Raw genomic sequence first — 23,566 nt, 5'->3', positions numbered from 1 at the left:
CTATGAAAGTCTCAGAGCCTACTAGCATCATTCATATAACTAATTAGTGGGAAATATGCTAGATTTAAGCATGACAGGAGATGCCTGTCTCTGGAATGACTATACATGATGGAAACGAAGCTGTGCAATTTCAAGAGATTCAAGTTGTACATCTCTAACGGAATTACAATCCAATTATAGAAGCCTCCTCTGACTAACTTTGTTTATGAATTGAATCATCAGACAATCAAATTAGCCGCTACTAACAGCGCTGGTCTATATCAGCAGAGGCTTTGAGGCAGCTAGATCTTATCTCTCCTCTCCTCTTCTTTTGTTTCCCTCCTCTCTTTCCCCAACCTGAAGATAATCACAAGTGTTTATCAGCAGCTCTGGAAATGGGTTTCATCTCATTCACAGATATTTTGTGGGTCGATGACCTTTTGCTTAAGGTAGCTTAAATGGGTGAATTTCACAGCTTGGCGCTTCAGGGTAAGTGGTTGAGAAAACGCTTTTCAGACGTTTAGTCTTGGCGATGCTGAGGGCAGATTGTATGCAGAGAGGAGGTGGATGGGTGTTAAAACACATTAGTGGTGAGATGTAACATAAAGACAAACAGTATTGTCTAGACAGGGAGTCAACACTTAACAACTGTTGTGTACATCTATGCTACTGCAGGCCACTATTGGTAATTTAAATACAGCAAGAATCTACATGTTTGGTAGTTTAATCTCTTTCAGCACTATTTTGTGTTCTTTGGACAACAATGATACTCAAATGATTGATTATGATTTGCACAGTATAATGTTCATAGTAATGGTGTGCTGGATTATGATTAATATTCACAGGGATTTGTTGGGACAAATTTATTTAGCCCGATTTCGGCTTGTGTTTGCTACTCACAAGGACATCTTGCATGTGGAATGTTGAGCAGATTAAACCAAAATCAAACTGGATTACTGTCAGGGAAACAGAGATTAGAGAACCCCTGAGAAAGCTTCCTGCCCGATATGTCATCCACAGCTCTGTTGACAGTCATGCATCCTGAAGGTGAGATCAATGGATCCAGAGGTCTTTTTCTCTCATCCTCTGACGGATGGTCGGTCAAAACTGTTCCCAGGGCGAAGGTATCAGTGCACGTCCTGTACAGGTGATTCTCAGAGTAGCAACACGAGAGGATCCTTAGCTCTGAATCTGGACACGCTAGAAGGAGACAGAGCAACATTCCAGAAGGCTGGATTCTTAAAGGCTAGGAGATGCAGGAATTTCCACCAGAGGCAGTGCTAATGATCTAATAGCTCAGTGTCCAACACACCCTGGAAAGATTCTCTGATAGGGCCTGTGGTCAAGCCCGAATCTGATGCATGTCCTAAATTGTAATAAGGGAATCAGCTCATGTTCCATGTCCACCCTCCTACTTTCCCCACATTACTGAACCCACCACCATGTGGAATTTGCGTACGCTTTCTGCCTCCAGGGCAAAAAGCCAAAGGCATTGTGGAGGAACGGATACCGGGAAGGCCGAGGGTAGCACAACAATCTTGGTATAAAAGTTTAATGAACTCCACCATTTGACACAGTGATTCTTCATCGGGGGCTAGGCTGGCGAGCAAGGCCAGAAGCCATATGTAGATGAGGCTCTCTGAGCATGGGGTGGCTGGGAGGGGGGCATGGGGAGCAGCCGGCCAGTGCTGTCGGGGATCGGTCGGGTGATGAAACGGCGCGTCTCCTTCTAATGCGACGGGAGAGATAGGTGAGGTGCTGCTCAAAGAGGGGTGAAAAGCGAGGCGATTTGTCCTCCTGTCAGGTCCTGTCTGGCCCCACAGCATCACGTTCATTGGTCTGGACAGTGGAGTCTGTGGAAAGGTTTAGTTTAATATGAAAAGGTGCCATGGTATGCCTATTAATCCACCTCCAGCATGCTGCGGGGCTAACACTATCACAGATGCACCTCTTTGAGTCAATGCCCATAGGACCAAGACTGGCAAAACAATTAACACTCTCATCAAACACATATAAAATAGGAAAACATCATTGAAGGATATATTAATGAATCACTGTTCCGTGTGGATTCCACCTGTCGCCGTTTACACGGTACATAGAGAGAGACAGGTTCTCCGTTAAATCAGGTCCATTCTCTGTGGAGTTCTTCCTGACTGGCCTTCGTGACACCCCTGACGCACTAGCATTATTCCTGATGCACCGATCGTTAGTCTCCTCATGCTCTTCAACAATGACAAACTCTAAGGACATAGAGGCAGTAAAGTGGTCAATAAAGTCATCCATTAACCCATTGACCTCTATGTCCCATAACCGTTTTGAAATGAGGCTGTGGGACATAAGACACTGCCACGCACGCCCTCGCACACACACAGACAGACAGATTATAAATAACTAAATTGGACCACTTTGAAAGAAGATCATCATCTTAATGAGATAGCGGAGCAAAGTACAACGATACAGAGACTTCGCATCACAAAGCTTTGACTGTCCGCGCGAGCAGCACCTCTCCTTCTCACTGCCTGCCTGCCTGCCTCTTTCTGCTGTCGGTCTTCTGAGGGAACACTTCGACAGTGCTTGTCTATGGCGTGAGATCCAGCTTTAACATGCTGGGTGATTAGCGACTTGGTTGCGGTTCCCTCCACAGTTCCCTGTCTGTATTTCAGACCTCACTGGCTGTTCTCCTCTGTTCTGTTCTGCCATTCAGCTCTGCCCTGCCTCGTCACGACTCAAACAACTCCCTGTCTTTCTTCATTTCTTCAAGTCATCTCCCTCGTGTATTTTTCAAAATTAGTTTAAACAACGTCTAATTGGCAATCCATGTTTGATAGGTTGTCTCATTTCAATTGCAGGTAGTCACAAGGGGAATGACCAAATATTCCTTCGTCGTTCAGCGTGTCATTGAAATCAAATCAAATTAAATCAAATTTTATTTGTCACATACACATGGTTAGCAGATGTTAATGCGAGTGTAGTGAAATGCTTGTGCTTCTAGTTCCGACAATGCAGTGATAACCAACAAGTAATCTAACTAACAATTCCAAAACTACTGTCTTATACACAGTGTAAGGGGATAAGGAATATGTACATAAGGATATATGAATGAGTGATGGTACAGAGCAGCATACAGTAGATGGTATCGAGTACAGTATATACATATGAGATGAGTGTGTAGACAAAGTAAACAAAGTGGCATAGTTAAAGTGGCTAGTGATACATGTATTACATAAGGATGCAGTCAATGATGTAGAGTACAGTATATACATATGCATATGAGATGAATAATGTAGGGTAAGTAACATTATATAAGGTAGCATTGTTTAAAGTGGCTAGTGATATATTTACATCATTTCCCATCAATTCCCATTATTAAAGTGGCTGGAGTTGGGTCAGTGTCAATGACAGTGTGTTGGCAGCAGCCACTCAATGTTAGTGGTGGCTGTTTAACAGTCTGATGGCCTTGAGATAGAAGCTGTTTTTCAGTCTCTCGGTCCCAGCTTTGATGCACCTGTACTGACCTCGCCTTCTGGATGATAGCGGGGTGAACAGGCAGTGGTTCGGGTGGTTGATGTCCTTGATGATCTGTATGGCTTTCCTGTAACATCGGGTGGTGTAGGTGTCCTGGAGGGCAGGTAGTTTGCCCCCGGTGATGCGTTGTGCAGTCCTCACTACCCTCTGGAGAGCCTTATGGTTGAGGGCGGAGCAGTTGCCGTACCAGGCGGTGATACAGCCCGCCAGGATGCTCTCGATTGTGCATCTGTAGAAGTTTGTGAGTGCTTTTGGTGACAAGCCGAATTTCTTCAGCCTCCTGAGGTTGAAGAGGCGCTGCTGCGCCTTCTTCATGACGCAGTCAGTGTGAGTGGACCAATTCAGTTTGTCTGTGATGTGTATGCCGAGGAACTTAAAACTAGCTACCCTCTCCACTACTGTTCCATCGATGTGGATAGGGGGGTGTTCCCTCTGCTGTTTCCTGAAGTCCACAATCATCTCCTTAGTTTTGTTGACGTTGAGTGTGAGGTTGTTTTCCTGAAACCACACTCTGAGGGCCCTCACCTCCTCCCTATAGGCTGTCTCGTCGTTGTTGGTAATCAAGCCTACCACTGTTGTGTCGTCCGCAAACTTGATGACTGAGTTGGAGGCGTGCGTGGCCACGCAGTCGTGGGTGAACAGGGAGTACAGGAGAGGGCTCAGAACGCACCCTTGTGGGGCCCCCGTGTTGAGGATCAGCGGGGAGGAGATGTTGTTGCCTACCCTCACCACCTGGGAACATTTTGAGTGAATGATGAGAAGGATATAAATAAAGAGGCCATGTTGTAATTAGTCTGGTTTTACATGTTCACCCCACTACCATCTAGAAGGCAGAGACCGTACAGGTGCATCAAAGTTGGGTCCGAGAGACTGAAAAAGTGCTTCTATCTCCAGGTCATCCCTGTTAAATTGTCACTACTAGCCGGCCTCCTCCCAGTACCCTTCTTTGAACTTAGTCACTGTTACTAGTAGGCTACCACCCGGTACTCTACCCTATACCTTACATACTATTTTACCCACTTCATACGTATATACGGGATTCTAGTCAAAGCTCATGCTATATAACTACTGCTGTACACACATTTTCTATTCATATACGGTCCATACTGTCTATACACACCATCAAATACTGTACCAGTCAACAGTTTGGACACACCTACTCATGCATTTATTTTGGGCCACAATTTTAGGTGCAGTTAACTCTAATGAATTTATCCTTTGCAGTAGAGGTAACTCTGGGTCTTCCTTTCCTGTGGCAGTCTTCATGAGAGCCAGTTTCATCATAGCGCTTAATGGTTTTTGCAGGTGCACTTGAAGAAACTTCAGAAAGTTATTGAAAATGTCATGTCTTAAAGTAATGATGGACTGTCATTTATTTAGCTTATTTGAGTTGTTATTGCCATAATATGGGCATTTTTTTGAACCAAATAGGGCAATTTTCTGTGTACCACCCCTACCTTGTCACAACACAACTGACTGGCTTAAACACATTAAGAATGAAATAAATTCCACAAATGAACTTTTAAGAAGGGACACCTGTTAATTGAATTGCATTCCAAGTGACTACCTCATGAAGCTGGTTGAGAGAATGCCAAGAGTGTGCAAAGCTGTCATAGAGGCAAAGAGTGGCTTCTTTGAAGAATCTCAAATCTCATATATTTTGATTTGTTTAACAGTTTTTTGGTTGGTCCAGTATTCCATATGTGTTATGTAATTTAGTTTGATGTCTTCGCTATTATTCTACAATGTAGAAAATAGTAAAAATTAATAAGTAGGTATGTCCAAACTTTTGACTGGTACTGTATATATATATGCAGTATACATGTTCATGTTTTTTGGGGGATTTATGTGTATTGATTTGTGTTGTTAGGTATTACTGCACTGTTGGAGCTAGAAACATAAGTATTTAGCTTTATTTTTAATGAAAAGCTTACTCCTGCGTGAATCAGCTTCCCAGACAGAATTAGTGCTTTAAGACATTGTTTGATAAAGTTATAATGAATATTACCTGATTACACCCACGGCGTGAATCTCGCCGAAGACATGGATGTCAATTAAGGCAGCCCCCCGCACCTCTCTGATTCAGAGGGGTTGGGTTAAAGGCGGGAGACACATTTCAGTTGAATGTATCCCCCTTTCCCTTACCCTTTACCTGAAATGTCTGTCCGTGTTGTCTTGAAAAGATTGAGAAAATCCAACAGAAATGTTGAAACAATTCATTTAAAATAAGAAGATTTTATACATTAATTTTAAATGACTACACTAGGAATAAAACCATTTCAATTAGACTCAGAGGCAATGCAGAACTCATTAGCTTAACCATAAGTAATTTGCATTATAATTCTTGTTATCTTTTAGGCCTGAGAATAAGCAGCGATACCCTCTGTCACCTCAACAACCAGGGGGAAATAAAAGGTTTTGCATGTAAATGCTCAAGCCCTAGGGCTCATCATAGCGAGACATAGGCATCAGTGTGAAAAACCTGATGGAAGCCAGCACAGTGGCAGTAGATAAGCTGGCTGCCAGCCAAATAGTCTTTTATCCTCATGTTGAGGGAGCTAGGAGCAAAGAGGGCAGGCCCAGCTCCACGAGCGGGCAAAAGGGGGCTTAGCCCCGTCAGTTGAAACTTGTGCCCCCTCAGTTTCAGTTTTATATCCATATATAAATACCCCAAAAGTTCAAATGATTCATTGACAGGTTGACGCTGTGCTGTATAAGCATCATGGATAGAGGCGCACCGCTGTGGAGTTTGTGTGTGTTTGTGTTTAGGAGGGCTATGGAAAGCCACTGGGCAGTTAGGTAAAAAGTGGGGGAAAAAAGCTGCTCATCTGTGATTTATAAGGAGGGGGTCAGCTTTACAGTGGAAGCTGCTTCACTCAACTCAGCCTTACGCCCCACCACTACAGAGTTTAGTTAGCTTCTTAGCTAGATGTAAAAGGCGTTTTAGTGTTATTATCCCATTTTGGTCTAATCAGTAAATTGATTTAATGGCAACTGGTTTATAGGAAGAGAGTGGCTGGAATACTCGGTTACTGCAGATGCTGCATTTTCTGTTCCAATGTCGAAAGTTCTGTATTGGGTCCAATACTAAAGCAGCAACCTGATCGCACAGTTCCAGACAAGGCCTTCACCTAACTTGAAGCATACTATTGATAGACACAAAGGATTTGCTAGGCACGCATCCAGCAAGGAGCATTTGAAATGCACTGCACTGAGGAAAGAAAAACAAGTTCGAAGTGCTATGGGAACTGAGGTGATAGGCAGCCGGCAAGAACTCATTTCCAACTTTGGGAAGCACAGACGACGCATGCTACGCCCAAGGAAATCTCCACTAATCCAACTGGCATTTGAGGGGCATCTTACAAACTTTTGGGGCGATTGGAATGAGCGATTACTCAGGATTTTAACAGAGCATCAAGGAGGCTGCAACTCTTCTGAAAATGTCAGAAACAATCCAATCTTGGTGGCAAAGCCAGTGGTGTCATGTTCAGCACAAACCTAGTGTATGGAATAGCAACATTCATTCTTTATAGGGAATAGGTTGCCATTAGAGACTGGGTCCACAGAAGTGTGTTGAAGTCTAATGTATCATATCACAACGTGTTGCTGCATGAGCTGCATGATTCTCTGTGTTTGAAGCGGGCCTATAGGTCTGTTTATTCGTCGAGACAGCTGTGCCGCATCTCACTGTCGTAGGCTGTATGTTCTGGTTATTTGCATTTGCCTTTTGCTTACTGTGTTTGTTTACTGTTAATGTAACTAGCCTGAATATAGACCATGTCGTGTCTTTATCAATATGATAGCTTGTTTATAGGCCTATTGTAACGGCCCGTTGGTGGGAGAAGGTGAGGACCAAGGTGCAGCGTGGTACGTGTTCGTCGTTTTATTAAATAGAACTGGACACTAAATACAAAGTAACAAAAGGAACAACCGAAACAGCTCCGTCAGGTGCAAAACACACTAAACAGAAAATAACTACCCACCAAACTCAGGTGGGAAAAGATTACCTATGTATGGTTCTCAATCAGAGACAACGATAGACAGCTGCCTCTGATTGAGAACCACACCCGGCCAAACAACAAAGAAAAACAAAACATAGAAAATGAACATAGAATTCCCACCCTAGTCACACCCTGGCCTAACCAAAATAGAGAACAAAAGCCTCTCTATGTTCCGTTCACATTCATTCGTTCGTATTCACAGTTGTGTCTCTATTCTAAGCCAAAATACTATTCAAGTATTTTTTGTTTCGCATGAATATCTAGGCTACTACTTTCACCATTTAGTTTGCATTATTTTGGTAAGACAACTGTATGTACGGCTGCATTCCTATAGGCTGTTTGTAATAGGTGAATTACCCTATCTGACTGGTAGCCTACATTCATCACCAAAATGGCCTTTCTTTAGTGTGTAGAGCGTTATCCATTGTGCTTATACAGAGCAACGGAGACCTGTCACTTCAAAAGCACTCAATGGTCTCGGAGTCTCTGCAATTGAACTCCATGTTTATTTTGGGCATAGCGCGATATAAGCCTATTTCCGATGCAAGAACCCGCAAAAATGGTTCCCCCCCCTCACCGATTTCAACTGCCCCCTTAGTCACTTTACCTGCTGCCGGGTCTGAAGGAGGATTAATATATAATAATAATATATGCCATTTAGCAGACGCTTTTATCCAAAGCGACTTACAGTCATGTGTGCATACATTCTACGTATGGGTGATCCCGGGAATCGAACCCACAACCCTGGCGTTACAAGCGCCATGCTCTACCAACTGAGCTACAGAAGGACCACGATTAACTGGCAGCCAGCAGCCTACCTTGAAAAGTCCCCATCAGAGAGACAAGATGGTGTAAGAACATCGTTTGAATGTCAGCTCCTTCTTCATATTACCATTTGACCAAGAGCAAATGAAAAGTTAAAAAAAAAATTCAACCTCGAGGCATAGCTACAGAAAAAAAAGTTTCCTAGGTATACCCCGTGTTTTTGTGGGGTCCCGTGGATGTGGATTCTGAATACACCCTGTAACAGTGAAACATTTCATCAACTCCACTGTCAAACATGACGTAGCTAAATGAACTGAGGTTCAGGTTCTGGAGATGCTTAACATGATCAATGTCATTCAATCTCTGACACCGTTAGACAATGAATGTGGATTAGATGAGAGAAAGAAAAGCAATTACTCCGGAACATTTGCATTCAAGGGTAATACCCAGAGACTTCCACCTATTATTCATCAAAGACTCAGTTCTAATTGCAATTAGTGGCTTAACGCCTAGCTTCGCAGGGTCAGATCCAACTTTTAGTCTCTGACACGCATCCAGGATTTTCAGGAGGTTGAGTTTTTCATGCTAAACCACGACACACCCGAGAACGTTTTTTTTTGTAATGCATATTGCCTCCAACGCGCCCTAATTGGCTAAATTAACAATGGCCTCTTTTTCTCTCCTTGGTAGAGGAACAAATGAATTTGAATCGCCCTCTAAAGAATTGAATCACTCACCAGCCATCTTCGATAAAGCGCATATTATTTACACTCATTTTGTTCTAATTACAAAGTGACAAGGTCACCTTTGCACCCACAAAGCAGAGTTTAGTCCACGCTGTCCATCTACATTTCCACCGGCTAATCAATAGAGACAGGGGAAATCTGACTAGTTTCTCTTTGCTGCTGCTTACGCTTGTTAAGGTCACCTCGGCTGTAATGCACCAGACATCACAGCAGTCATCTGTTGTTAAGAAAGAGAGAAACTCTGTGGTTGCAATGCAAATAATGCAATCCCACTGCAAAGGTCACCGATATGGGTCAAATATACTCCTTCCTTGGTTTATGGGCTGCCTATAAAATAGTTGATTTATTGAGTAGCTGCATTTCCCAATGCAACACTTTCCATCTTAGCGCGCCCATGTAGACATTGACTTCCCACAGAGAAGTGAATGTCGCACATATTTTGTGTGAAAATTCATGTAACATTCATAAAATACTAGATTTTACTCTAACACGATTCCTATTCCTAGGAGCTTTTCGGATATGCTTCATGCATATCAGAGGGCATAGGATCAAAGGAAATAGTTGCAATTATACAATTTTCTTTTTTACAATTCCACCTCTGACAAATATGCACAACATCACTAAAGACACATACCATCATCAGAACGTAAACAATTAGCGACTAGATGATGAATAATGCTAATCCATAACAGTTGGTTAATCTAGCCATTCCTATAATGATATCTATTAGCTTTTCACCTACTGCTAACATGACCCCTGTGACCCTGGAGCCAGGAGAGATCCAGGAGAGGGATTAGAACTGTTTCCTCTCTGGTGTTTTATCCTCTGTCAGTATCCTCTGTCAGTATCCTCCGTCATCCTGACTAAACCAGTAGGAGACTGATGATAAGACAAGTGACTGAGGATAGGAGGGAGGGGTTTTGAGCACTGGGTATTATACATCAAATGTGTTTGCAAAATATGACTTATCACCATAATGTTGATGAGACTTGCTTTTTGGTTATTAGAGATGACATTAAATGTAATTGGACTTTTATCTACCTCAGCTTTAGGACTCATCAATTTAATATTTTACGGGCCCTCTGAGTGGCGCAAGGTAGCTGTGCTGAGATCCTGGTTCCAGTCCATGCTCTGTCGCAGCCGGCCGCGACTGGGAGACTGATGGGGCAATGCACAATTGGCTCAGCGTCGCCCGGGTTAGGGTTTGGGGGTTAGGGTTTGGCCGGCAGGGATGTTCTTGTCCCATCGCGCACTAGAGACTCCTGAGGCGGGCCGGGCGCAATGCACGCTGACACGGTTGCCAGGTGTACAGTGTTTCCTCCTACACATTGGTGCGGCAGGCTTCCGCGTTAAGCGGGTCTTGTGTCAAGAAGCAGTGCTGCTCAGAGGACACATGGCTCTTGACTTTCGCCTCTCCCGAGTCCGTACAGGAGTTGCAGCAATGGATACCAATTGGATACCATGAGAAAGGGGTAAAAAAAAAAATCTTTATATTTTACATCAAACTTCTCCCTTAAATGTATATAATTTGAATACACTTTTTAAACCCTTTACTCGAGCGCTTTGAAGTCATAGACACATAACAGCTTTGTGATGCTTCACACAACATTCATTTCAAAAGGTTTTTTAAACCTTAAATACAGAAGGGATTGTCCTATGCAGCTCCCTGTGTCATTATCATTCAGCCATAACAATAGTTCTTCTGATATGTGGCATTAATGCATATGACAGTGGTAAGACTTTTCCCTTGCCCTGTAGAATAGGCCATCTGTTCTACAAGCTGCAATAAGCATCATAACTCATAATCAACGTCTTTTTGTTTAGAATTGTGATTTGATATCAACAAACCTCAACTCGATCTACTTTCAATCGAATGAGCAAAATGTCCCCAGAGATACAGCACAGTGGACAGATTTTTGCGCAGGCACTTAAGACAAAGGTAAGCCTCTTACACAAAAGCGTGAAAACTTGAGTCTGTCCTGCTCAAAATGTCAAACAAAATAATGAAATAATGAAAGTGAAGTGCGAAGGCTCGTACACAGTAATCTGGCCTCTCGGTGCCATATATCGCCGAGGTAATGTGACGGTTAGGAGAGAAAACAATGAGGCTGGGTGGCAGCTGTGGGTTATTGAGTATGAAGAGCAGCCAATGAAGCACTGAGTGCCGCCACAATGTCTCTAATGGCACACAGATGAGCCCCGGACTCTACGCAAGCCTGGCGTTCTAATCTGTCATCACTGGCCTGCACCTCCACCCCTCTCTATTGGCAGGGGGCTGTCAGCCAAGGCCCATGGGACATGACAGAAACACACCAATGACTATTCCATTCCAACACACTTCCACCTTGCCCCTCCTCCGCTCTCTAATGATGGATATCGTCATTCAGTTTTCACTTTCCACTGCAACTATCATAGTTCTCTTCCAAGAAAATGTACTCACTTAAAAGTGAAAGGGACATGACCACATGTGAACTCTCATGGTCCTGCCCTAGCCTGCACTGGCAGTATATTAATAGTTTCCCTTTACTAACTTACTTAGGCCCACCGCTCCTTTGGAAGCATAGGTCATCGATGTTCTGTTCTGAGCAGTCTTTTCCAGCTCGTCCACCCCATGCCGGTTGTCCTTGTATCTGACTCAAGCACCTGCCCATCCAGTTTTCTCTAGTTTCCCTTTAGCCTGCTTTTACCTTCAGTGCGAGTACCTCTCAGGCCTTGGGGCCTTGGAGATGCTGAGACGGGCTTTTGAAGCTTGAGAAGATCCCCGCCCTCTTGCCTGCTCCTATTAGGAGGTACATTTGAAACAGCATTTTAGGGACCATAGCACAGCCACGCCTCCATATGTCCTCTCTCTGTGTTAATAACGTGCTCACACTGCGTATGAATATTATGTAAAATTAGCTCAATTATATTTGACAGCTCATTACCATGCGCATTGACCAGGTTTCCCCCGTCTTTCCTCAGTAGTAATTCTTACCTTCTCCCGTCGCTCGAGGTGAATAATGATTAACATAATTATAGAGCACATTTTTTTTTGGAAGAGGCACTTGCCAGTTTGTCTCTGTCCATGAGCCTTCTCTGTTCCCCTTTTAATGTAAATCCTTCATTTAGATGTGTATCAGAGGGTATTCAGGGGAGTTAGAGTGAAACAGTGCTCTATTAAGTTTGATACATTCAATTAAATAGATATTGCATACTGATTTTTTCCCCCCCACTAGTTATTAATAACCTTTTCCCAATGCGGTGATTGTGTGATTTGCCGCAGCACTTCAATTCCAAAGTTTCAAACTTTGTTATACTAGCTATGGCTTTTAGAATACTTAATGCTGGTTGTGGCCCATTTGTAGGGGGGAATGAATCTGGAGTCTCAACTGGCCAGAGAGTATGAACTCGATGACTGGCTAGAAAAGCAGCAGAAGACAGAGCAACAGATTGAAGCATTATCATTGGTGTTACCATTCCATCTGGATACGTGTGATCGAACCGAGACAATCACACTTTCTCTACAAACCCCTAACAGCTGGAACATCTAACGGCTGGTTTGCAATCAACGCTTATAACATGAAAAACGGCAACTTGAGGCTGGGTTTTATCGGTTGTTTCCATCGTAATCCGATTTTCCAGCTGTCCTTTAACATTACCATTTACTTTGGAAAATCAAGGCCTCTGTCTGTTGACTGAAGATTGCAGCAAACACATCTCTAAAAATGATGTGAAAAAAGTCAGCTGGATCGATTGGTACCCGTCATTGTCTTCTTTCGGAACCTCAGGCCATCACATAAAAATGATCCATGACACAGTAAATTGGTTCAAGTTGACCTTTGACACTGATAAAGCGCTGGAGTCCTACGCGACAATGGATCTTTTTAACTGTGAGGGATTTGAACGTCACTACATCCAGGTCCGGTGCGTATCCATCCCTCACATGGACAGCACTGTCATTGGGCCAGATGAAGACTGAATCGCATGGTTCCAGTAGGAGGCACAACTTCCTCCTGCTCCATCCATCCAGACCCCATCCAGATCAATCCATAACAAGGCCCACCTGATCCGTCTCACACCCTCACCTACCTCTCACCATTAACACAAAGAACAAATGATACCCTGTCTGACTGACATACACAGGAGAGATAAAGGAGTAAAACAGACAAGACATACCCTCCATCTTGATTTCTTTGCTCGCTGTAGGTAAATCTGTCTCGTTGGTTTTGGTGTGGTCACTTGAAACACAGAAGAGAGAAGAGATGCTAACCACACTTTGAATGTTCAAATTCCCCTCTGGTATCACAATTTAATTGACATTTTCTGCCTTCTGAGGTAAGGAAAGGAGGTAAACAGGAGCCTGCAGCATTATCCAATCAGCATTGTTTTCATCAATAACAAGTAAGCAAGGGTTCATAGCCAATGCATGGTCAACATTTATTGTATGCACAATACCACTTCCCCCTCACATTTGTTAGACATTGATCTCTGTGTAGAGAATATTTGGCCTTCGGGAGACACTGATTGTATTGTAATTGTATTCTCTTATTAGATTTCATACTACCTGGACATTCATTTTTTTCTCCAGTATAAATGGCTAATAATGAAATGTAATCACTTATGAGTGTAGAGGAACGAGTGATAAAAGTAGTCAGGCAGCAGTGTAATCCTGTTCGGACTGTGCACCATTACCAGACAAATTGGGGCCTGCTTCCCGGTTTTCATTTCCAGTCTGCTGCCTCCACTCCAGTGTTATACAGGCATCTGATTTCATGGGTTTCAGGGAACGGGTTGATTTAATGCAGAGGGGAACTATGCATGAGCCCTCCTGCTGTGCAACTCTTACATGCAGTTTAGTCATGCCAGACAACATGTTGTGTTCCAGGCCCTGTCCTGATTGCAACTCTCTCTGCGTCTCGCAAAATACGGTTTAGTCAGGGATGGAGGGGTGGAGTGAAAAGTGTGGGGCTAGAGGGTCGACTGTTGGTTAAGATGTCCAAGTCAAAATGTTTTTTTTTTGTTTCTGCAAGTCAGACACCAAACAACTTGAAGATACTGTGGAAAATGACGCGGGGAGGAATATTCAAACGAGGTTCAACTGCTTTTTAGTTTCATTGACCCTTGATGTAACAAGGGAAAAAAATGAAGATGTATTTTTTTTCTATGGTACTCAAGCTTTGATAGCTAGAGCAGTTGTTAAAGCTCTCGTTTCATCTTCAAACATTATAATTACTTTGGTACGCCTGAAGATAAAAATTAGAGGGAAAATAAATGTATATTATCTTAATTGCGGTGTCAACTGTTACCCATCGTCTCACCATCTGATGATGTCTCTTCCTGTGTTTATGCCCAAGTCATTGACCTGCAATCCGTGTAGGCCGATCATTTACCCAAAGAGTGTAATGACTGTGTAATTGTGTCGCGCACAATACAGGTGACTTTCATTAGCAACCTCTGGGATATGTGTCACTGTGCGGTGGCTGCTCCCTGCTGATGAATTCTGGGAGAGATGTAATTTATTAGATCATATATATATATATATATATATATATATATATGCCATTTAGCAGACGCTTTTATCCAAAGCGACTTACAGTCATGTGTGCATACATTCTACGTATGATCAGGTGGTGGGATCACTTTTTATGGCCCCTGGTCTGCAGGTTTAGACTGTCACTTCATTATGATCCTTTAAGTCAGGCTTTGGTTAGCAAGAAGCAGGAACATTACGTTTCACGCAAATGACCCGCTCTAATGACCACATTAGGGGTTTTTTAAAACTCCGTTTAGGAAATTATTAGAATAAAAAGATGGACATTTTAACAACACACATTTTCACATGGCACAATAATGCATGGAACCCTTCGCAATATCATTGTGTAGGAGAAATACTATGGAACATGGCCGGATCATTTCCCATCGTTTTACACGATGGGAAATGCATGGGACAAAATGTCTTCCTGACCCAATGGGGTCATAAGTCTAGCCTATAAGCATATAAGTGATGTTTATGTGTTGGAGAAAAGAGGAATAGTACATTTTTGGGGGAGTGCAACAAAACAGCTGTTCCTGTGTATACCAACACGCAAATGATGACACCCCCCCCCCCCCGCGCTCTCTCTCTTCTCGCTCTCTGCCAGGAAACAGCTGGGGCAGCAGACTTGATTTATCTATAAAGGTATAGGTGTTAGATTTGAGTATGATGTTCCTTCGTCAGAAGGCATGGCACCTGCAGGGTCCTCATTGCTAACCAACCAGTGTTTTGTCCTTTAACTATACAAGTTAACAGTACACATCAGATAAACACCCCCCCCCCCCCCTCTACAACAATGTTCTTTATTTATAATGTTTTTCTGGTCGCTAGAGTCTATCTTTCCAGGACTACACAATGTCATTTCAACAAATTAATTCCAGGACAGTTTGCATCCACAAAGGTTACCTGAAACATATATCGTACATTAGCAAACTATGCCCAATACATTAACTCTGCAGAGTGGTGTCTGAATATCAGCGACCACCATTCTGACCAGTCACTATAATGACTTCTTGATGGAAAGAATTAATGGACTGGGAGGCTGCAGCTGGTGTTGGTGTGTCTGTCAGCGAGTGTTTATTAGAATGTGTTAGAGCTTCGTTATTTCCATTCACAATGTCTTGGAATCAATTGTCTATGTCATGATCTTACACTAGAGGAATGACGGTGACAATCACTTTTCATTTTTTATCTCTTCCGCTAAAGAAAACAAAGCTGGAGAAAAAACAGTGGCAGATGACTGTTACAGCATAGGGTTATAAAAAGTAATGGAGAAAACAGTTGTTTGATTACCAGGCTCTCCGGGTCACTGGATGCTTCTGACCCATTTAGCTTGCAGTAATAGTCTCCCTTGTCCCCTTGGGGGGCCAGTGCTGGAGCATGGGAAAGGGATGCCACAGAACACTGACTCATATACACTGAACAAAAATATGAATGCAACATGTAAAGTGTTGGTCCCATGTTTCATGAGCTGAAATAAAAAAATCACAGAAATATTTCATGCGCACAAAAAAACGTATTTCTCTAAAATGTTGTGCTCACATTTGTTTACATCCCATGTTAGTCGGCATTTAACATTTGCAAAGAGAATCCATCAACCTGACAGTTGTGGCATATAAAGAAGCTGATTTCTACAGCATGATCATTACACAGGTGCACCTTGTGCTAGGCACAAAGAAAGGCCCATTTAAAATGTGCAGTTTTGTCACACAACACAATGCTACAGATGTCTCAGGTTTTCAGGGAGAGTGCAATTGGCATGCTGACTGTAGGAATGTCCACCAGAGCTGTTGTCAGAGGATTGAATGTTAATTTCTCTACCATAAGTTGCCTCCAACGTCGTTTTAAATAATTTTTCAGCACGTCCAACCGGCCTCACAACCGCAGTCCAACTGTAACCACATCAGCCCAGGACATCCACATCCGGCTTCTTCGCCTGCTGGATCGTCTGAGATCAGCCACCCGGACAGCTGATGAAACCGAGCAGTATTTCTGTCTCTAATAAAGCCCTTTTGTGGGGATAAACTCTGTCTGATTGGCTGAGCCTGGTCCCCCAGTGGGTGGGCCTGACTCCCAAGTGGGTTGGCCTATGCCTTCCCAGGCCCACCCATGGCTGCACCCCTGCCCAGTATTGTGAAATCCATATATTAGGTCCTAATGAATTTTTTTAAATTGACTGATTTCCTTGTGAACTGTAACTCTGTAAAATTCTTGAAATTGTTGCATGTTGCATTTATATTTTTGTTCAGTATACATAAACCAAGACCTGCAATCACTGTACATGCAAGGCAATTCATAGAAATATTATGTGCATGCTCCAACAATTCCTTTTACAAATATTTTGAGAAATTCCCCCCAAAAATGATCCTACTATCCTAAATACAATATTATAATACAATGTGAAAGTATATTCTTGATATCTAACAAGTACTATATTCAACACTCTATCCCATGCTTCACTGATTGTACAAATTAGAATAGCGAATTTATTCAGTTAATATTCTTATGATCAAAGAAATGTATATTGGATCTGCACTGGTGGCTGTTCAATCTCACTGGAAAATGTTGATTGAGACAGAAAATTAATACCATTTACATCATCAATGCTCAAATAAAATTGATAGCAATAAAGGTATCATGTACATGCATCTAAGTTAGCAATTAACCCAAATGAGCTCCCTGTATTGCCACTTCATAATAATAAATTGTGATAATTGACACTGTTATCGTCTCAAGGTATGAATCTTTGTTTTACACGCACGCACGCACGCACGCACTCGCACACACACACACACACACACACACACACACACACACACACACACACACACACACACACACACACACACACACACACACACACACACACACACACACACACACACACACACACACACACACACACACACACACACACACACACACACACACACACACAAGCCTCCGCCCCTTTCCTCATTGTCTTTTAGCCTCCATTGTCTCTCCTCCACCCTCTGCTCTCCTTTCAGCTGATGCATATTCAACCTCACTACAATACCTGCCAAATGTCTGTGGGATTAAAGAGTACTCTTCCAACTGTCTGTTAGCTTTCCCTCTGAATCTACTGTCGCCATGGTGTTGCCGTGGCAGCACCAGACTGTGGCCTAAGGCGATAGTGATTTGACAGTGCATGAGTATGTGTCTGCATGTGAGTCAAGGATGCATTGACAGGTGAGAGGAAACGGTAGCCTATCTCTCCACTGCAGTTGTTTCCTTGGAGAGTCTGTAAGAAGTGAAGTTTACTGCAGTTGAATAGAATACCAAACTTTTGTTTTATCCCCTTATGAAAGACAGTGGAATGTTTACTTATCTAGATTGGAATGTTGACTTATCTAGTGGATTTAACCGTTTGAAATTTTCACTCGCAGCCGGCTGGCCGCCCACATGACAAAAATATGTATTTTTCTATGTAATCCTCTGACTCCACTGAATGTTTTCCTCAGCAAGGCAGGTTAGTTCAACTCTCCAGGGTACAGCAAGTGTGCTCCATGTGGGATTTGAACACGCAACCCATTGGTTTGAGTCTCAACACCAAAAAAGATGTGTCTGTGTCTGCCTCTACACCACCCACTCACTGGGGCCCCAGAGCATGTTTTAATAATGAGTGGTAGTATTCATCAGCAGCTGTTGGGTTGCACAAATTCCCTTGGCGTGAAACTGACAAGGTGACATTTTAACAGATTGTCTTTGTTAGTAATGGTAACAAGGTTGGCCTAATTTGTCTTGAAAGTATGAGCAGTATGATTTATAGAGAACAGTAATATATACTGAAAATATATATATATATAAACGCAACATGCAACAATTTCAAAGAGTTAGAATTCATATGAGGAAATTAGTCAATTTAAATAAATTATTTAGGCCCTAATTTATGGATTTCACATGACTGGGAATACACGTGCATTTAAAATGTCACAGATACCTTAATAAAAAGGTAGGGGTGTGTATCAGAAAACCAATGAGTATCTGGTGTGACCACCATTTTCCTCATGCAGTGTGACACATCTCCTTCGCATAGAGTTGATCAGGTTGTTGAAAGATGTGCCGGCATCGAACAATAGAGTTGATCAGCTAGAAAGATGTGTCGGCATTGAGTAATTGTCTCAGGCCCCCTCCCAGTTAGGGGGAGTGATGAGCCCTACAGCAGAGTATTACAACTCAATCGATGTTTGAAAACTGTTTTCTGCCCAACCCAAAAGATAGAATTGTTAGATAATTGGTCCTCTTTCTGGGACTCACCCACAAACAGGACCAAGCCTGTCCTGCTGAGGAGTGACAGACTCCATCCTAGCTGGAGGGGTGCTCTCATCTTATCTATGAACATAGACAGGGCTCTCTCCTCTAGCTCCACAATGAGATAGGGTGCAGATAGCACAGTCAGTGTAGTCAGCTCAGCTATCGCCATTGAGACCGTGTCTGTGCCTCGATCTAGGTTGGGCAAAACTAAACATGGCGGTGTTCGCCTTAGCAATCTCACTGGAATAAAGACATCCTCCATTCCTGTCATTATTAAAAGAGATTGTGATATCTCATATCTCAAAATAGGGCTTCTTAATGTTAGATCCAAGGCAGTTATAGTCAATGAACTAATCACGGATCATAATTTTGACGTGATTGGCCTGACTGAAACATGGCTTAAGTATGATGAATTTACTGTGTTAAATGAGGCCTCTCTTCTCCTGGTTACACTAGTGACCATATACCCAGCGCTTCCCGCAAAGGCAGAGGTGTTGCTAACATTTACAATATCAAATATCAATATACAAAAATAAAAAGCACTGCATTTTCATCTTTTGAACTTCTAGTCATGAAATCTATGCAGCCTACTCAATCACTTTTTATAGCTACTGTTTGCAGGCCTCCTGGGCCATATACAGCGTTCCTCACCGAGTTCCCTGAATTCCTATCGGACCTTGTAGTCATGGCAGGTAATATTAACATTTTTGGTGACTTTAATATTCAGATGGAAAAGTCCACAGACCCACTCCAAAAGGCTTTCGGAGCCATCATCGACTCAGTCATAATCTGGACCTAGTTTTGTCCCGTGGAATAAATATTGTGGATCTTAATGTTTTTCCTCATAATCCTGGACTATTGGACCACCATTTTATTACGTTTGCAATTGCAACAAATAATCTGCTAAGACTCCAACCAAGGATCATCAAAAGCCGTGCTATAAATTCTCTGACAACCCAAAGATTCCTAGATGCCCTTCCAGACTCCCTACACCTACCCAAGGATGCCAGAGTACAACAATTGGTTAACCACCTAACCGAGGAGCTAAATTGAGCCTTGTGTTATACCCTAGATGCAGTCAAAGCCCTAAAAACAAAACACATTTGTCATAAGAAACTAGCTCCCTGGTATACAGAAAATACCCGAGCCTTGAAGCAAGCTTCCAGAAACTTGGGATGGAAATGGCGCCACACCAAACTGGAAGTCTTCCAACCAGCTTGGAAAGACAGTACCGTGCAGTATCGAAGAACCCTCACTGCTGATCGATCATCCTATTTTTCCAACTTAATTGAGGAGAATAATAACAAACCAAAATGTATATTTGATACTGTCACAAAGCTAACTAAAAAGCAGCATTCCCCATTGAGGATGGCTTTCACTTCAGTAGTGATAAATTCATGAACTTCTTTGACGAAAAGATCATGATCATTAGAAAGCAAATTATGGACTCCTCTATAAATCTGCGTATTTCTTCAAAGCTCAGTTGTCCTGAGTCTGCGCAACACTGCCAGGACCTAGAATCAAGGGAGACACTCATGGTTTTTAACACTATATCTCTTGACACATTGATAAATATAGTCATGGCCTCCAAACCTTCAAGCTGCATTCCAACTAAACTACTGAAAAAGCTGCTTCCTGTGCTTGGCCCTCCTATGTTGAACATAATAAATGGCTCTCTATCCACTGGATGTGTACCAAACTCACTAAAAGTGGCAGTGACAAAGCCTCTCTTGGAAAAGCCAAACCTTGACCCAGAAAATATTTAAAAAATATTGGCCTATATCGAATCTCCTATTCCTCTCAAACATTTTAGAAAAAGCTGTTGCGCAGTAACTCACTGCCTTCCCGAAGACAAATATTCTATTCGAAACGCTTCAGTCTGGTTTTAGACCCCATCATAGCACTGAGACTGCACTTGTGAAGGTGGTATAAATTTCCTTTTAATGTTGTCAGACATGGAGCTCTGCATCTGCATCTGTCCTCGTGCTCCTAGACCTTAGTGCTGCTTTTGATACCATCGATCACCACATTGTTTTGGAGAGATTGGAAACCCAAATTCAAATTGGTCTACATGGACAAGTTCTGGCCTGGTTTAGATCTTAGCTGTCGGAAAGATATCAGTTTGTCTCTGTGCATGGTTTGTCCTCTGACAAATCAACTGTCAATTTTGGTGTTTCCTCAAGGTTCCGTTTTAGGACCTCTATTGATTTCACTATATATTTTACCTCTTGGTGATGTCATTCGGAAACATAATGTTAACTTTCACTGCTATGCGGACGATACACAGCTGTACATTTTGATGAAACATGGTGAAGCCCCAAAATTGCCCTCTAACGAAGCCTGTGTTTCAGACATAAGAAAGTGGATGGGGGCAAATGTTTTACTTTAAGCTCAAAACAGACATACTTGTTCTAGGTCCCAGGAAACAAAGCGATATTCTGTTGAATCTGACAATTAATCTTGATGGTTGTACAGTCGTCTCAAATAAAGCTGTGAAGGACCTCGGCGTTACTCTGGACCCTGATCTCTCTTTTGACGAATGTATCAAGACTGTTTCAATGACAACTTTTTTCCATCTATGTAACATTGCAATAATCAGAAACTTTCTTGTTCAAAAATTATGCAGAGAAATTAATCCATGCTTTTGTCACTTCTAGATTAGACTACTGCAATACTCTACTTTCCGGCTACCTGGATAAAGCACTAAATAGACTTCAGTTAGCGCTAAATACGGCTGCTAGAATCTTAACTAGAACCCAAAAATTTGATCATATTACTCCAGTGCTAGCCTCGCAACACAGACTTCCTGTTAAGACTAGGGCTGATTTCAAGGTTTTACTGCTAACCTACAAAGCATTCCATGGGCTTGCTCCTACCTATCTTTCCGATTTGGTCCTGCCATACATACCTACACGTATGCTATGGTCACAAGATGCAGACCTCCTTATTGGCAACCAGCTAGAGGCAGGGCTTTCTTCTATAGAGCTCCATTTTTATGGAATGGTCTGCCTATCCATGTGAGAGACGCAGACTCGGTCTCGACCCCTAAGTCTTATTATTATATTATATTATTATTATTATTATTATTTATTGAAGACTCATCTTTTGAGTAGTTCCTATGATTGAGTGTAGTCTGGCCCAGGGGTTTGAAGATGAACAGAAAGGTACTGGAGCGACGATCCACCCTTGCTGTCTCTGCCTGGCCGGTTCCCCTCTCTCCACTGGGATTCTCTGCCTCTAAACCTATTACGGGGGCTGTGTCACTAGCTTACTGGTGCTCTTCCATACCGTCCCTATGAGGGGTGCATTACTTGAGTGGGTTGAGTGTTCTTCCTGTCTGGGTTGGTGCCCCCATGGGTTCGTGCCGCGGGGGAGATCTTCCTGAACTATCGGCCTTGTCTCAGGGTAGTAAGGTGATGGTTTGAAGATATCCCTCAAGTGGTGTGGGGGCTGTGCTTTGGCAAGGTGTGTTTGGTTATATCCTGCCTGGTTGTCCCTGTCTGGGGGTATCGTCGGACGGGGCCATAGTGTCTCCCGACCCTTCCTGTCTCAGCCTCCAGTAATTATGTTGCAATAGCTTATGTGTCGGGGGGCTAGGGTCAGTCTGTTATACCTGGAGTATTTCTCCTGTCTTATCTGGTGTCCTAGGTGATTTTAAGTATACTCTCTCTCTCTCTCTCTCTCTCTCTCTCTCTCTCTCTCTCTCTCTCTCTCTCTCTCTCTCTCTCTCTCTCTCTCTCTCTCTCTCTCTCTCTCTCAGGAAAGACGAGTATGGAGGGAGGTACAAGTTCATAAACTGCCCATTGATGTTAAACCATTCCCTTACCTGAGCAGCTCGGTGGAAACTGACATTGTCTCACATAGGTGGGGATGGGATTCTCATTTAGCTTTTGACCCTGCTGCTCTTGAACCTGCTGCTCAAATAAAATATCTCTTAGATTGGCAATACATCTTAGAAGGTGCTGGGTGTTATATGGCCCGAGTCTAACATGGTGATGTAGAACACCATGGTTGCTGATAGCAGCACAGATTGTAACATTGCCACCTCGTTGATCAGGGACTTCAACAATGGCCGACTGTCCAATCATGTTTCGGCCTCTCCTTCTCCTCTTTGTTAGATTGAAGCCTGCTTCATCGACAAAGATGAACTCATAGGGTCTGTCCAAGGATTCCAAGTCAAATATTGTCTCTGTAGAAATGCAATATACTGTATGTCGTACAGAGACAGTGCTATACTGTAGAGTACAATTAGGCTTCTGATTCACATACATTGTATGTACTGAAGAATAATGTCATGCACATAGTGTTAGTACTGTAGACAATCTGGATTACAGTACATGTTTCTGAATGTACACTTACTGGCACATACTGAGCTCGCAGTTCTTTCACCCTTGGTGAGCTGCGCTCAAAAGGTACTCTGTATACTTGTTTCATTCGCATCCTGTTACGATGGAAAACACAGTCAATTGTGGAAATGCTCACACTGTCGATTCCCTGGAAGTGTGTGTTGTCTTGTATCACTCGTTCCTGGATTTCTCTGAGTTGTATTGCATTATCTTGAAGGACCATGCCAACTATAACGGCCTCTTGCTCCCGAGTGAATATAGTTGTCCTTCCACCTGCATGTGGCAGCCTTGCAATTCTACAAAAAGTAGTTGTGCAGTTACAAAACATATTCATGCAGTACAATACATACAGTGATTAACTTGACAAATGTCTATTGAAACAGCTGCATATAGTGTAGTACAGTAAATTTGCATTTA

This window comes from Oncorhynchus gorbuscha, linkage group LG05 (assembly GCF_021184085.1).
Source record: "Oncorhynchus gorbuscha isolate QuinsamMale2020 ecotype Even-year linkage group LG05, OgorEven_v1.0, whole genome shotgun sequence".
NCBI classification, from domain to species: Eukaryota; Metazoa; Chordata; class Actinopteri; order Salmoniformes; family Salmonidae; genus Oncorhynchus; species Oncorhynchus gorbuscha.
This window is presented reverse-complemented; position numbering follows the sequence as displayed.